Raw genomic sequence first — 13,934 nt, forward strand, 5'->3', positions numbered from 1 at the left:
GAGCTTCAGGCCAGGGAGTGCGGAACACCATTCGGGTGGTGGTGAAGGACAAGGAAGGAGATGCACTGGTCGATCGCACCTTCTTCATCAAGAAAATCCTCATCGATTGCTGTGGATTTCAAGCTAGGCACATCTTCTGCCTGCAGGATTTCCCCAGCAGTGGGTATATCGACATGACATTCAAGAATGTGGCGGGATGCATCAAGTTCCTGAAGGCGTTCAAGGAGAAAGGGGACCGGGCGCCGCTGTCGATCCTCCCAGTGGAGCCGCTCTTCACGCTTCCGTCACAACATGACCGGGTGGTGACAATTCACCTCTACAACCCCCATGTTCCTGTGGTGGATGTACTCACCTTTCTCGCCAGGTACGTCGAGGTGGCCAGCACTGATGTCAAAGACCCCTTTGGGATTTGGACCAATAAGCGGCAAGTCAAGGTGACCTTGACGGTCGATGCCAATGGAGCCATCATCCACCCTCCCTCCAGCTTCGCTATCAGGGGAAGTCGAGGCTTCTTGGTCTACGCTGGGCAGCCCAAAGTTTGTCGCACCTGTGGCAAATCTGGTCACGTGGCAGCAAACTGCAGCACGGTTGTCTGCAAGAACTGCAAGAAGGAAGGCCATCAGACCAAGGACTGTAAGCAGAGTAAGTGTTGCAACCTGTGCGGTGCGGCAGGCCATCTCTACAAAACCTGCCCCAAACGCTGCCTCAGTTATGCTCAGGCGGCAAGGTCCAAGGAAAGGCCGGGAGAAGGTTCGACGAAGGCGTCCGGTGTTGGAAAGGAGACAAGCAACCTTCTCTGCAGTGAGGAACTTCTACCTGAGAAGGGGAAGAAAGGGAAGGCAACTGAAACCAGCAACCCGGCACCTACCCTGCACCCGGAAACCCCTCCTCCACAGACAGAATCAATGGAGGAGGAGGCAGCAGATGGACAAACAGGTCAGTGGCAGTTTGTCCAAAGGAAAACCACAAAGAAAAGACCTCCAAAAGCGGAACAGGCCACCACCCAAACCAGTGGCAAGAGGAGGCTACCGTCTGAGACAGACTACAGCAGCTCCTCTTCACTGGATGAGGAAGTGCCGGAGCGACAGCACCTTCAAAAGAAGCGGCAGAACTCAAAAGGAGCTGGAAGATAAAGCCCCCCAGCCCCCGGGCACTGGAAGCTGTGATGGGCCTGTCAAGCCCCAAACCCAAAGCGCCACACCTAGCGACATGGCCAACACATCCCAGCTCTGGGACACTGAGAGCAAAGACACATCTGGCGCACTTCAGCTCTGGGAAGCCGTCAGCAGTGATGTTTTCGAGGAGGAACAGAGGGGAATAGCACAGAACAGCCCAATCCCTGCTGCCAACAAGACCCCCGCCCCCCCACCGATGTCACCTCAGTGGAAGAAACCCTGCATGAAAAACCAGGAGGGGTTTCTGAGCCCAACGAGTGTGAAACAGCTTGCGTACACTATGGGTATACAGGAACATCCTGAAGGACTGGGACTAGCAAGGACAAATGGTATGGGAAGCAACAACTAACTTTAAAAAAATGGGTATAAGGATTGCTTCAATTAATGTGCGTAGCATTAAATCCACTATGCGATGGATTACCTCGCCAAGGTCAAAGCCGACCCCCTGTTTCTGCAGGAGTGTGGAATACCACATCTCAGCACCGACAGGCAGTGGTCGCAATGGTGGTCCCACGGGCCATCGATCTGGTCAGGGGGTAATGATTGCCATTCCTCCGGCCTGGGTCTTCTGCTGCGGGGAGGTAACTTCACCATCTCCGAAGTTAAGGAGGTGGTGGGCAGTCGCCTCCTCATCGCAGATGTAATGTACAACAATGCTTCGCTCTGGTTGATCAGCATGTACGCCCCGTTTCAATGCAGCGAACGGTTGACCGTCTTTAGAATTAGAATTAGAATTAGAACTAGAACATTACAGCGCAGTACAGGCCCTTCGGCCCTCGATGTTGCGCCGACCATCTGACCTACACTATTCCATTTTCATCCATATGTCTATCCAATGACCACTTCAATGCCCTTAAAGTTGGCGAGTCTACTACTGTTGCAGACAGGGCGTTCCACGCCCCTACTACTCTCTGCGTAAAGAAACTACCTCTGACATCTGTCCTATATCTTTCACCCCTCAACTTAAAGCTATGTCCCCTCGTGTTTGCCATCATCATCCGAGGAAAAAGACTTTCAATATCCACCCTATCTAACCCTCTGATTATCTTGTATGTCTCTATGAAGTCACCTCTCCTCCTCCTTCTCTCTAACGAAAACAACCCCAAGTCCCTCAGCCTTTCCTCGTAAGACCTTCCTTCCATACCAGGCAACATCCTAGTAAATCTCCTCTGCACCCTTTCCAAAGCTTCCACATCCTTCCTATAATGCGGTGACCAGAACTGCACGCAATACTCAAGGCGCGGCCTCACCAGAATTTTGTACAGCTGCATCATGACCTCGTGGCTCCGAAACTCGATCCCCCTACTAATAAAAGCTAACACACCATATGCCTTCTTAACAGCCCTATTAACCTGGGTAGCAACCTTCAGGGATTTATGTACCTGGACACCAAGATCTCTCTGTACATCTACACTACCAAAAATCTTCCCATTAGCCCAGTACTCTGCATTGCTGTTACTTCTTCCAAAGTGAATCACCTCACACTTCTCCGCATTAAACTCCATTTGCCATCTCTCAGCCCAGCTCTGCAGCCTATCTATGTCCCTCTGTACCCTACAACACCCTTCGACACTATCCACAACTCCACCGACCTTCGTGTCATCCGCAAATTTACTAACCCACCCTTCTGCACCCTCATCCAGGTAATTTTAAAAATGACAAACAGCAGTGGCCCCAAAACAGAACCTTGCGGTACACCACTGGTAACTAAACTCCAGGATGAACATTTGCCATCAACCATTGCTGCTGGCAACGTGCAGGCCAGTCATCCTAGGCGGTGACTTCAACTGCATCATCGATGCAGCTGGGCGATCTGGCAGAGACGACAGCAAACTGGACGCTATGTCCAGATTCCTAATAGAAACAGTAAAAGATGCAAAACTGCACGACGTATTCAGCAAACCTGCAGACGGAGTGCAGCATAGATAGACATGGTCAAGATTGGACGGGTCTGCCCATTCCAGGATTGACTTCCTGTTTGTGGCCCATGCCGTCACGGTCAGATCCATTGACGTCAAGCCGGTGTTCTTGTCGAACCACTGCCTCGTAATGGCCGACTGTCACTTACAGGACGACTAGCGGGTTGGCAGAGGGACGTGGAAGCTCAATGCTACACTGCTAACCCCAGAGAACGTTGAGGAACTTAAAAGGGATTACAAAGGTTGGAGAACCGAGAATCCTGAGTCTCCAGTTCACAGGTGGGACGCGATCAAGGAGAACATCAAGAGGTTCTTTCTCCTCAAAAGGTGTTCAGAGGGCGAGAGAGACAGAGGGAAATGTCCTGACTCCAGAAAAGTATGCAAAATCTGCTCCGGCTACAGTCGATGGGGGTTGAGGTCAAGGAGGACCTCCAAGAGGTGAAGAGAAAGCAGGCCTCGCTCTTTGCCACGGAGACCTCCAATATCATCTTCCGGTCCAGAGTCCACCCCATTGAGCAGGATGAGATGTGCTTGCATTACTTCTTCCAAAAGGTACACAGAGAGAGCTCTGTTATCAGCAGCCAGAAGGAAGAAGATGGCTCGGTAACATCTTCGCAGTCCGACATACTAAGGATCAGCAAATCCTTTTATGCTGGGCTGTATGACGCGAAGCCCACAGACAGAAGAGCCTCCCAGTCCTTCCTGTCATCTATCACAGAGGTCTTAGATGACAGCAGGAGGGAGAGACTGGACAAGCCGCTAACTCGGGATGAGCTAACAAAGGCCGTCAAGTCCTTCGAGACGAATAAAACTCCCAGAAGCGATGGCTTACCGGTTGAGCTGTATTGTGTCCTGTGGGACTGGGTTTGCCTGGACCAGCTGGAAGTATACGAGAGTATGCTCCTGGCCGGCAGCATATCAGAATCCATGAGGAAAGGCATCATCACCCTCATTGACAAGCGGAACGGGGAGAGGGCAGAAATTGGAAATTGGCAGCCCATCTCACTGCTTAATGTTGACGACAAGATTCTGTCCAAAGTCATAGCCAGTCGAGTCAAGTCTGCTCTGGAGTTGGTGATCCACCCTGATCAGACCTGTACTGCACCTGGCAGGAAGATCTCCGATAGTCTCGCACTACTCAGGGATACAATCGCCTATGTACGGGACAGGAGGGTGGACACCTGCCTCATCAGCCTGGACCAGGAGAAGGTTTTTGACAGAATATCACACACATACATGATGGACATGTTTCCAAAATGGCGTTTGCGGAGGGAATCTGCAATTGGATCAAACTGCCCTACACAAACATCAGTGGCGCAGTCTCAATCAATGGGTGGGAATCGGAAAGTTTCCCGATCCAATCTGGAGTCAGACAGGGCTGCCCTCTGTCCCCGGTCTTGTTTGTTTGCTGTATTGAACCATTTGCTGAGTCTATTAGGAAGAATGTGAGCAGAAGAGGGGTGACAATTCCAGGCAGAGGAGGCACTCAGGTTAAAACCTCCCTCTACATGGATGACGTCGCGGTCTTCTGCTCGGACCCGCTGTCTGTGTGCAGACTGATGAGCATCTGCGACCAGTTGAAACTGACCTCGGGAGTCAAAGTTAACCACGGCAAGAGAGAGGCCATGTTCTTTGGGAACAGGGCTTACCGATCCTTTGTCCCCTTCACCGTCAGCTCAGACTACCTGAAGGTGCTGGGAATATGGTTCAGAAGGGCCGGGGTGTGCAGCAAAATCTGGGAAGAGCGAGCAGCCAAGGTCCAACACAAGCTGAGCATGTGGGAGAAGCGATCTCTCTCCAATGTGGGTAAGAACCTGGTCATCAGGTGCAAGGCGCTCACGTTGTTGCTGTTCATGGCGCAGGTCTGGCCCATACCCCACTCCGGCGCTGTGGCGGTCACCCGAGCCATTTTCCGCTTCATCTGGGTATCCAAAATGGACCGGGTCCGGAGGGACACGATGCTCAAACCTCTGGATAAGGGTGGGAAAAATGTACCCAACATCACCCTCATCCTGATGACTACCTTCGTGTGTGGCTGCATCAAGCTGTGTGTAGACGCAAACTCCAAGTGTCACCACGTGCTGAGGTTCTATCTGTCCCCGGTGTTGCGAAGCCTTGTCACATTGCCGCGGAATGCTCCATCCAGTTGGACTGTGTCGTTCCACCTATCCTTCGTCGAGCGGTTTCTGCGGAAAAACACCTTTGACCACCGGTCCATCAGCCAGTGGTCTGCACAGAATGTCCTCAAGGCCCTACAGGAAAAGGAGATGGCGGATCCTCTTCCCCAAGCAGACCACCGAAGTCATTTGGCGGAATGCCTCATCACCAGAACCTTCAAACAAGCACCAAGATGAAGCTTGGCTGGTGGTGAGAAGAGCCCTCCCAGTCAGATCCTTCCTGCACACCCGAAGTCTCACCCCCTCTGCACAACACCCTCGAGGTGACTTTGGTGGGGAAGAGATGGTTGCCCACCTCCTTCTGGAATTTGTCTTTGCAAAGCAGGTGTGGAAAGAGATGCAGTGGTTTTTGTCGAACTTCATCTCAAGCAACTCTGTAACATAGGAGTCTGTGCTCTACGGGCTGTTCCCAGGGACGCACACTGAGATAAGCATCAACTGCTGCTGGAGGACTATCAATTCGGTGAAAGACACCCGTTGTTCTGCCCGAAACTTGCTGGTCTTCCAGCACAAAGAGTTGTCCACGACCGAATGTTGCAGACTGGCACGTTTCAAGGTCCAGGACTACGTGCTGAGGGACGCACTAAAGCTTGGGGCAGCCGCAGCAAATGTTCAATGGGAAAAGACCACTGTGTAAGGTCCCCCCACCAAGTTGAACGGATGGGCTGGGTCGATGGAAAACCCCTCGAAATGTATCAGGAAAATTTTCGTTTGCTGTAAAATGTATATGGCATGGAAAATGAAATCGAAGGGTTGTGAGGCAGCTCACTCCTGCAATGAAGGAAACTGACCTCCTTTGCACTGTTTGTAATTTTCGACTTGGTGCTGTTTAGAACTGTTTAGTCATGTACTTTTTACAGATTTTTATGAATAATGCATATTTTGGAAATAATAAAAAAAAGTCCAGTAACAAGTTAAAAACCTGTTTCCATATTCCACTTTTACTGTCACAAATTCCGGGCGCTATTTCACAAGCAGATTTAATTTGTCAATTGTTGTCAACTGTTCGAACTGGCGGTAAACAACTCTGTTCAGCAATCTATAATGGGACAAGTAACTCAAACTCCGTGTGGAACAAACAACGAAGAACAAAGAAAATTACAGAACAGGAACAGGCCCTTCGGCCCTCCAAGCCTGCGCCGATCCAGATCCTCTTTCTTAACATGTCGCCTATTTTCTAAGGGTCTGTATCTCTTTGCTTCCTGCCCATTCATGTATCTGTCTAGATACATCTTAAAAGACGCTATCGTGCCCACGTCTACCACCTCCGCTGGCAACGCGTTCCAGGCACCCACCACCCTCTGCGTAAAGAACTTTCCACGCATATCCCCCCTAAACCTTTCCCCTCTCACTTTGAACTCGTGACCCCGAGTAATTGAATCCCCCACTCTGGGAAAAAGCTTCTTGCTATCCACCCTGTCTATACCTGTCACGAATTTGTAAACCTCAATCAGGTCCCCCCTCAACCTCCGTCTTTCGAATGAAAATAATCCTAATCTACTCAACCTCTCTTCATAGCTAGCGCCCTCCATACCAGGCAACATCCTGGTGAACCTCCTCTGCACCCTCTCCAAAGCACCTACATCCTTTGGAAGTAATAAATTATGGACAATTGGTAATTCCCCTTCACACAGGCTTCAGGGAGACAGTGAGAAGTCACTGAAATAGTTGCTTAAACATTTTAAATAGTTGCCATTCCTGTTACAAATGTTTTGGAATTAGACAGTAATCAGCCCTTTCACAGAGACTGTGGGTGGCTCTGAAAAGAGCCTTTGGCTTATTAGATGACATTTTGGCCGCTTTACTTTTTCTGGGAGCTCTGAGCGCTGGTTTTTTTGGGCAGCAGCACGGCCTGGATATTAGCCAGCACCCCGCCCTGTGCAATGGTCACCCCTCCCAGCAGCTTGTTGAGCTCCGCGTTGTCGCGGACGGCCAGTTGCAGGTGTCGGGGGATGATGCGGATCTTCTTGTTGTCCCGGGCCACGTTACCGGCCAGCTCGAGGATTTCAGTGGTTAGATACTCGAGCACAGCAGCCAGCACCCACAGGCTCAGCATAGTTGCCCTTTCTCAGGAGCCTGTGTACACGGCCCACTGGGAACTCCAGTCCAGCCCGGGAGGAGTGAGACTTGGCCTTGGACTGAGCTTTCCCGCTGGTCTTTCCTCTTCCTGACTTTTTTTATTTCCAAAATATACTTTATTCATAAAAATCTGTAAGAAAAAACAATACAGAACAGTTCCAAACATCATCGAGTCAGACAATACAAAGAGTGCAAAGGAGATCAGTTTCCTTCAATACAGGAGTGAGTTGCCTCACAACCCTTCCATTTCATTTTACGTACCATGTACATTTTACAGCAAACAAATATTTTCCCGATAAAGTTCGAGGGGTTTTCTATGGATCCAGCCCCTCAGTTCAGCTTGGTGGGGGGACCTTACACAGTGGTGTTTCCCCATTGAGCCTTTGCTGCGGCTGCCCCAAGCTTTAGTACGTCCCTCAGCACGTAGTCTTGGACCTTGGAATGTGCCAGTCTGCAACATTCGGTCGTGGACAACTCTTTGTGCTGGAAGACCAGCAAGTTTCGGGGGGCAGACCAAATTGATAGTCCTCCAGCAGCAGTTGATGTTTATCTCTGTGTATGTCCCTGGGAACAGCCAATACAGCACAGACTCCTGTGTTACAGAGCTGCTTGGGATGAACCTCGACAAAAACCACTGCATCTCTTTTCACACCTGCTTTGCAAAGACACATTCCAGAAGGAGGTGGGCAACCGTCTCTTCCCCACCGCAGCCACCTCAAGGGCATTGTGCGAAGGGTGTGAGACTTCTGGCGTGCAGGAAGGATCTGACGGGGAGGGCTCTTCTCACCACCAGCCAAGCTACACCTTGGTGCTTGTTTGAAAGTTCTGGTGATGAGGCATTCTGTCTAATGACTTTGGCAGTCTGCTTGGGGAACCATCCAACAGGATCCACCATCTCCTTTTCCCGTAGGGCCTTGTGGACATTCCATGCAGACCACTGCCTGATGGGTTGGTGGTCAAAGGTGTTTTTCTGCAGAAATTTTCCCACGAAGGATAGGTGGTACGGCACGGCCCAACTGGATGGAGCGTTCCGCGGCAATGTGACGAAGTCCATCCTTCTCAACATCGGGTACAGATAGAACCTCAGCACATAGTGACACTTGGTGTTTGCGTACTGGGGATCTACACACAGCTCGATGCAGCCGCACACGATGGTAGTCATCAGGATGAGGGCAATGTTGGGTACATTTTTCCCGCCCTTATCCAGAGGTTTGAACATCGTGCCCTCCAGACCCGGTCCATTTTGCATCCCCAGATGAAGTGGAAAATGACTTGGGTGACCACCAGAGCGCAGGAGTGGGGTATGGGCTAGACCTGCGCCACATACAGCAACAACGTGAGCACCTCGCATCTGATGACCAGGTTCTTACCCATATTGGAGAGAGATCGCTGCTCCCACATGCTCAGCTTATGTTGTACCCTGGCTACTCACTCCTCCCAGGTTTTGGTGCACGCCCCGGCCCTTCCGAACCATATCCCCAGCATCTTCAGGTACTGTGACCTAATGGTGAAGGGGACAAAGAATAGGTCAGCCCAGTTCCCAAAGAACATGGCCTCGCTCTTGCCCTGGTTAACTCTGGCCCCTGAGGCCAGTTCGAACTGGGTGCAGATGCACACAGACAGCGGGTCCAAGCAGAAGACGACGACGTCATCCATGTACAGGGAGGTTTTAACCTGAGTGGCTCTGCTGCCTGGGATTGTCACCCCTCTTATGTTCACATCCTTCCTAATATACTCAGCAAAGGGTTCAAACAGCAAACAAACAAGACCGGGGAGAGAGGACAGCCCTGTCTGACTCCAGATTGGATCGGAAAACTTTCTGATTCCCACCCATTGATTGAGACAGCGCTACTGATATTTGTGAAGTGCAGTTTGATCCAATTGCAGATTCCCTCCCCAAACCCCATTTTGGAAAGCACATCCATCATGAAGGTGTGCGATATCCTGTCACAAGCCTTCTCCTGGTCCAGGCTGATGAGGCAGGTGTACACCCTCCTGTCCCGTACATAGGCGATCGTATCCCCGAGTTACGCGAGACTATCAGAGATCTTCCTGCCGGGTACAGTACAGGTCTGATCAGGGTGAATCACCAACTCCAGAGCGGACTTGACTCGACTGGCTATGACTTTGGACAGCATCTTGTAGTCAAAATTAAGTAGTGAGATGGGCTGCCAATTTCTGATTCCTGCCCTCTCCCCCTTCCGCTTGGAGATGAGGGTGATGATGCCTTTCCTCATGGATTCTGACATGCTGCCGGCCAGGAGCATACTCTCGTATCCTTCCAGCAGGTCTGGGCCGATCCAGTCCCACAGGGCCGAATACAACTCAACCAGTAAGGCATCGCTTCCGGGAGTTTTACTCGTCTCAAAGGACTTGACGGCCTTTGTCAGCTTGTCCAGAGTTAGCGGCATGTCCAGTCTCTCCCTCATGCTGTCATCTAAGACAGCTGTGATAGATCACAGGAAGCTCTGCTGTCTGTGCGCTTCGTGTCAGACAGCCCAGCATAAAAGGATTTGCTAATCCTTAGTATGTCGGACTGCAAAGACGTTACCGAGCCACCCTCTTCCTTCAGGCTTCTGATGAAGCTGTGTGAAGCTTTTGGAAGAGGTAGTGCAAACACATCTCATCCTGTTCGATGGAGTGGACTCTGGACCGGAAGATGATTTTGGAGGCCTCTGTGGCAAAGAGTGAGGCCTCCTGACTCTTCACCTCATGGAGGTCCTCCTTGACCTCGACCTCTATCGTCTGAAACACATGCTAAGTGCCAGATGCTGAAAGGTTTTTTTTTAGATTTGAGATACAGCACTGAAACAGGCCCTTCGGCCCACCGAGTCTGTGCCGAACATCAACCACCCATTTATACTAATCCTACACTAATCCCATATTCCTACCAAACATCCCCACCTTTCCCTATATTTCCCAACCACCGACCGATACTAGTGACAATTTATAATGGCCAATTTACCAATCAACCTGCAAGTCTTTTGGCAGGAAACCAGAGCACCCGTAGAAAACCCACGCAGACACAGGGAGAACTTGCAAACTCCACACAGGCAGTACCCGGAATCGAACCCGGGTCCCTGGAGCTGTGAGGCTGCGGTGCTAACCACTGCGCCACTGTATAGGTTGATTACTGCACTCACAGTATCTCAGCCTGAGTCATCTAAAGGAACCTAACACACAAATAGTAGCACTGAGAGATTGTGAAAGAGTCCAAAACTCAGAGTACCAGACACTGACAGACACAATCTGAAAACTACACACACATGGATATAGAATTGGCTAACTCACAGGAAACAGAGAGTGGGGATAAATGGGGCATTTTCAGATTGGCAAACTGTAACTAATGGAGTGTCACAGGGATCAGTGCTGGTGCCTCAACTATTTATGGCCTATATTAATAATTGCATGAAGGCACTGAGTGTTTTGTTGCCAAATTTATGGACGGTACAAAGATAGGTTGGAAAGCAAGTTGTGAGGAGGCCACAAAGTGTCTGCAAAGAGATATAGATGGGTTAAGTCAGTGGGCAAAAATTTGGCAGATGGGGTATAATACGGGAAAATGTGAGATTGTCTACTTTGGCAGGAAGAATAGAAAAGCAGAATATTACTTGCATCAGAGAGACTGCAGAATGCTGCTGTACCAAGGAATCTGTGTGTCCAGGTACATGAATTACAAAAACGTTAGCATGCAGCTAAGGCAAGTAATTAGGAAGGCAAATGGAATGTTGGCATTTTTAGCAAGGGGAATGGAGTATAAAAGTAGGGAAGTTTTGCGATAACTGTACAGGGCATTAGTGACATCCCAACTAAAGGACTCCACACAGTTTTGGTCTCCTTATTTAAGGAGGGGGACACATGCATTGGAATCAGTTCAGAGAAAGTTCACTCGGCTGATTCCTGGGATGTTGGATTGTCTTTAGTTTAGAGATACAGCACTAAAACAGGCCCTCCGGCCCACCGAGTCTGTGCCAACCATCAACCACCCATTTATACTAATCGTGCACTAATTCCACATTCCTACCACATCCCCACCTGTCCCTATATTTCCCTACCACCTACCTCTACTCGGGGCAATTTTTATAATGGCCAATTTACCTATCAACCTGCAAGTCTTTGGCATGTGGGAGGAAACCGGAGCACCCGGAGGAAACCCACGCAGACACAGGGAGAACTTGCAAACCCCACACAGGCAGTACCCAGGACGGGCTGCATCTGAACCAGAGGGGCACCAATATCCTGGGAGGGAGGTTTGCTAGTACTGTTCGGGAGGGTTTAAACTAGTTTGGGAGGGGGATGGGAACCGGACTTGTAGTCCAGGGACCAGTGGGTCCACTCAGAAAGACAAAGAGTGTAGTGAGGTATTGGGGAAGGTAGCACTGTCGCAGAGGACAGATGGGCACGGAGAAGGGTTAAAGTGCGTATACTTGAACGCAAGAAGCATCAGGAATAAGGTGAGTGAATTGAAGGCGTGGATGGGCACTTGGGACTACGATGTTGTGGCCATCACTGAAACGTGGATAGGTGAGGGGGAGGAATGGTTCTTGGAGGTACCTGGTTATAGATGTTTTCATAAGATTAGGAATGGTGGTAAAAGAGGTGGGGGGTGGCATTGTTAGTTAGAAATAGTGTAACAACTGCTGAAAGAATTTTCGAGGAGGATCTGCCGACTGAGGCACTGTGGGTTGAGGTCAGGAACAGGAAAGGAGCAGTCACCTTGATGGGAGTTTTCTATCGGCCCCCCAATAGCAGCAGGGAGGTGGAAGAGCAGATTGGGAAACAGATTTTGGAAAGGAGCAGAAGTCACAGGGTAGTAATTATGGGGGATTTCAACTTCCCAAATATTGATTGGCAACTCTTTAGATCGAATAGTTTGGATGGGGTAGTGTTTGTGCAGTATGTCCAGGAAGCTTCTCTGACTCAGTATGTAGACTGCCCGACCAGAGGGGAGGCAATATTGGATTTGGTACTAGGTAATGAACCAGGGCAAGTGATAGAGCTGTTGGTGGGCGAGCACTTTGGAGATAGTGATCACAATTCTGTAGCATTCACTGTGGTAATGGAGAGGGATCGGTATGTGCAACAGGGCAAGGTTTACAATTGGGGGAAGGGTAGATATGATGCTGTCAGGCAGGAACTGAGGAGCATAAGTTGGGAGCATATGCTGGCAGGGAAGGGCACGGTCGAAATGTGGAACTTTTTCAAGGAGCAGATAGTAGGGGCCATTGATAAGCATGTCCCTGTCAGACAGGGAAGGGATGGTCATGTGAGGGAACCGTGGTTGACAAGAGAGGTTGAGAGTCTTGTTAGGAAGAAGAAGGATGCGTATATAAGGTTGAGGAAAAAGGGCACAGGCATAGCTCTGGAGGGATACAAGATGGCCAGGAAGGATCTGAAGAAAGGGATTAGGAGAGCTAAGAGAGGGCATGAAAAATGCTTGGCGGGTAGGATAAAAGAAAACCCCAAGGCCTTTTACGCGTATGTCAGAAATATGAGGATGACTAGGGGGACCGTAGGTCCGGTCAAGGACAATAGCGGGAGACTATGTGTTGAGCCGGAAGAGATAAGTGAGGTTTTGAATGAGTACTTCTCTTCGGTATTTACGAATGAGAAGGGGTGTATTACTGAAGAGGACGGTGTGAAACAGACTGGTAAGCTCGAGGAAGTGCTCGTTAGGAGGGAAGATGTGTTGGGGTTTTTGAATAACTTGAAGATAGACAAGTCTCCCGGGCCTGACGGGGTATATCCAAGGATGTTATGGGAAGCAATGGATGAAATTGCAGAGCCGCTGGCAATGATCTTTTCATCTTCTCTGTTGACGGGGGTGGTACCAGGTGATTGGAGGGTGGCAAATGTTGTGCCCCTGTTCAAGAAAGGGAATAGGAACAACCCTGGGAATTACAGGCCAGTTAGTCTTACTTCGGTGGTAGGCAAGTTGATGGAAAAGGTGCTGAGGGATAGGATTTCTGAGCATCTGGAAAGACACTGCTTGATTCGGGACAGTCAGCACGGTTTTGTGAGGGGTAGGTCTTGCCTCACAAGCCTGATTGAATTCTTTGAGCAGGTGACCAAGCAAGTGGATGAGGGTAAACCAGTGGATGTGGTGTACATGGATTTTAGTAAGGCATTTGATAAGGTCCCCCATGGTAGACTTATGGAGAAAGTCAGGAGGCATGGGATAGTGGGGAATGTGGCCAGTTGGATTAAGAATTGGCTAACTGATAGAAGGCAGAGAGTGGTCTTAGATGGTAAATACTCAGCCTGGAGCCCAGTTACCAGTGGCGTGCCACAGGGATCAGTTCTGGGTCCTCTCCTGTTTGTGATTTTTATTAACGACTTAGATGAGGAAGTCGAAGGGTGGGTCAGTAAATTTGCAGATGATACAAAGGTTGGTGGAGTTGTGGATACCGAGGAGGGCTATTGTCGTCTGCAAAGGGACTTGGATAGGTTGCAGTGCTGGGCTGAAAAGTGGCAGATGGAGTTTAACCCTGAAAAGTGTGAGGTCGTCCATTTTGGAAGGACAAACACGAATGCAAAATACTGGGTTAACGGTAGGGTTCTTGGGCATGTGGAGGAGCAGAGAG

This window comes from Heterodontus francisci, unplaced genomic scaffold (assembly GCF_036365525.1).
Source record: "Heterodontus francisci isolate sHetFra1 unplaced genomic scaffold, sHetFra1.hap1 HAP1_SCAFFOLD_102, whole genome shotgun sequence".
Lineage (NCBI taxonomy): Eukaryota > Metazoa > Chordata > Chondrichthyes > Heterodontiformes > Heterodontidae > Heterodontus > Heterodontus francisci.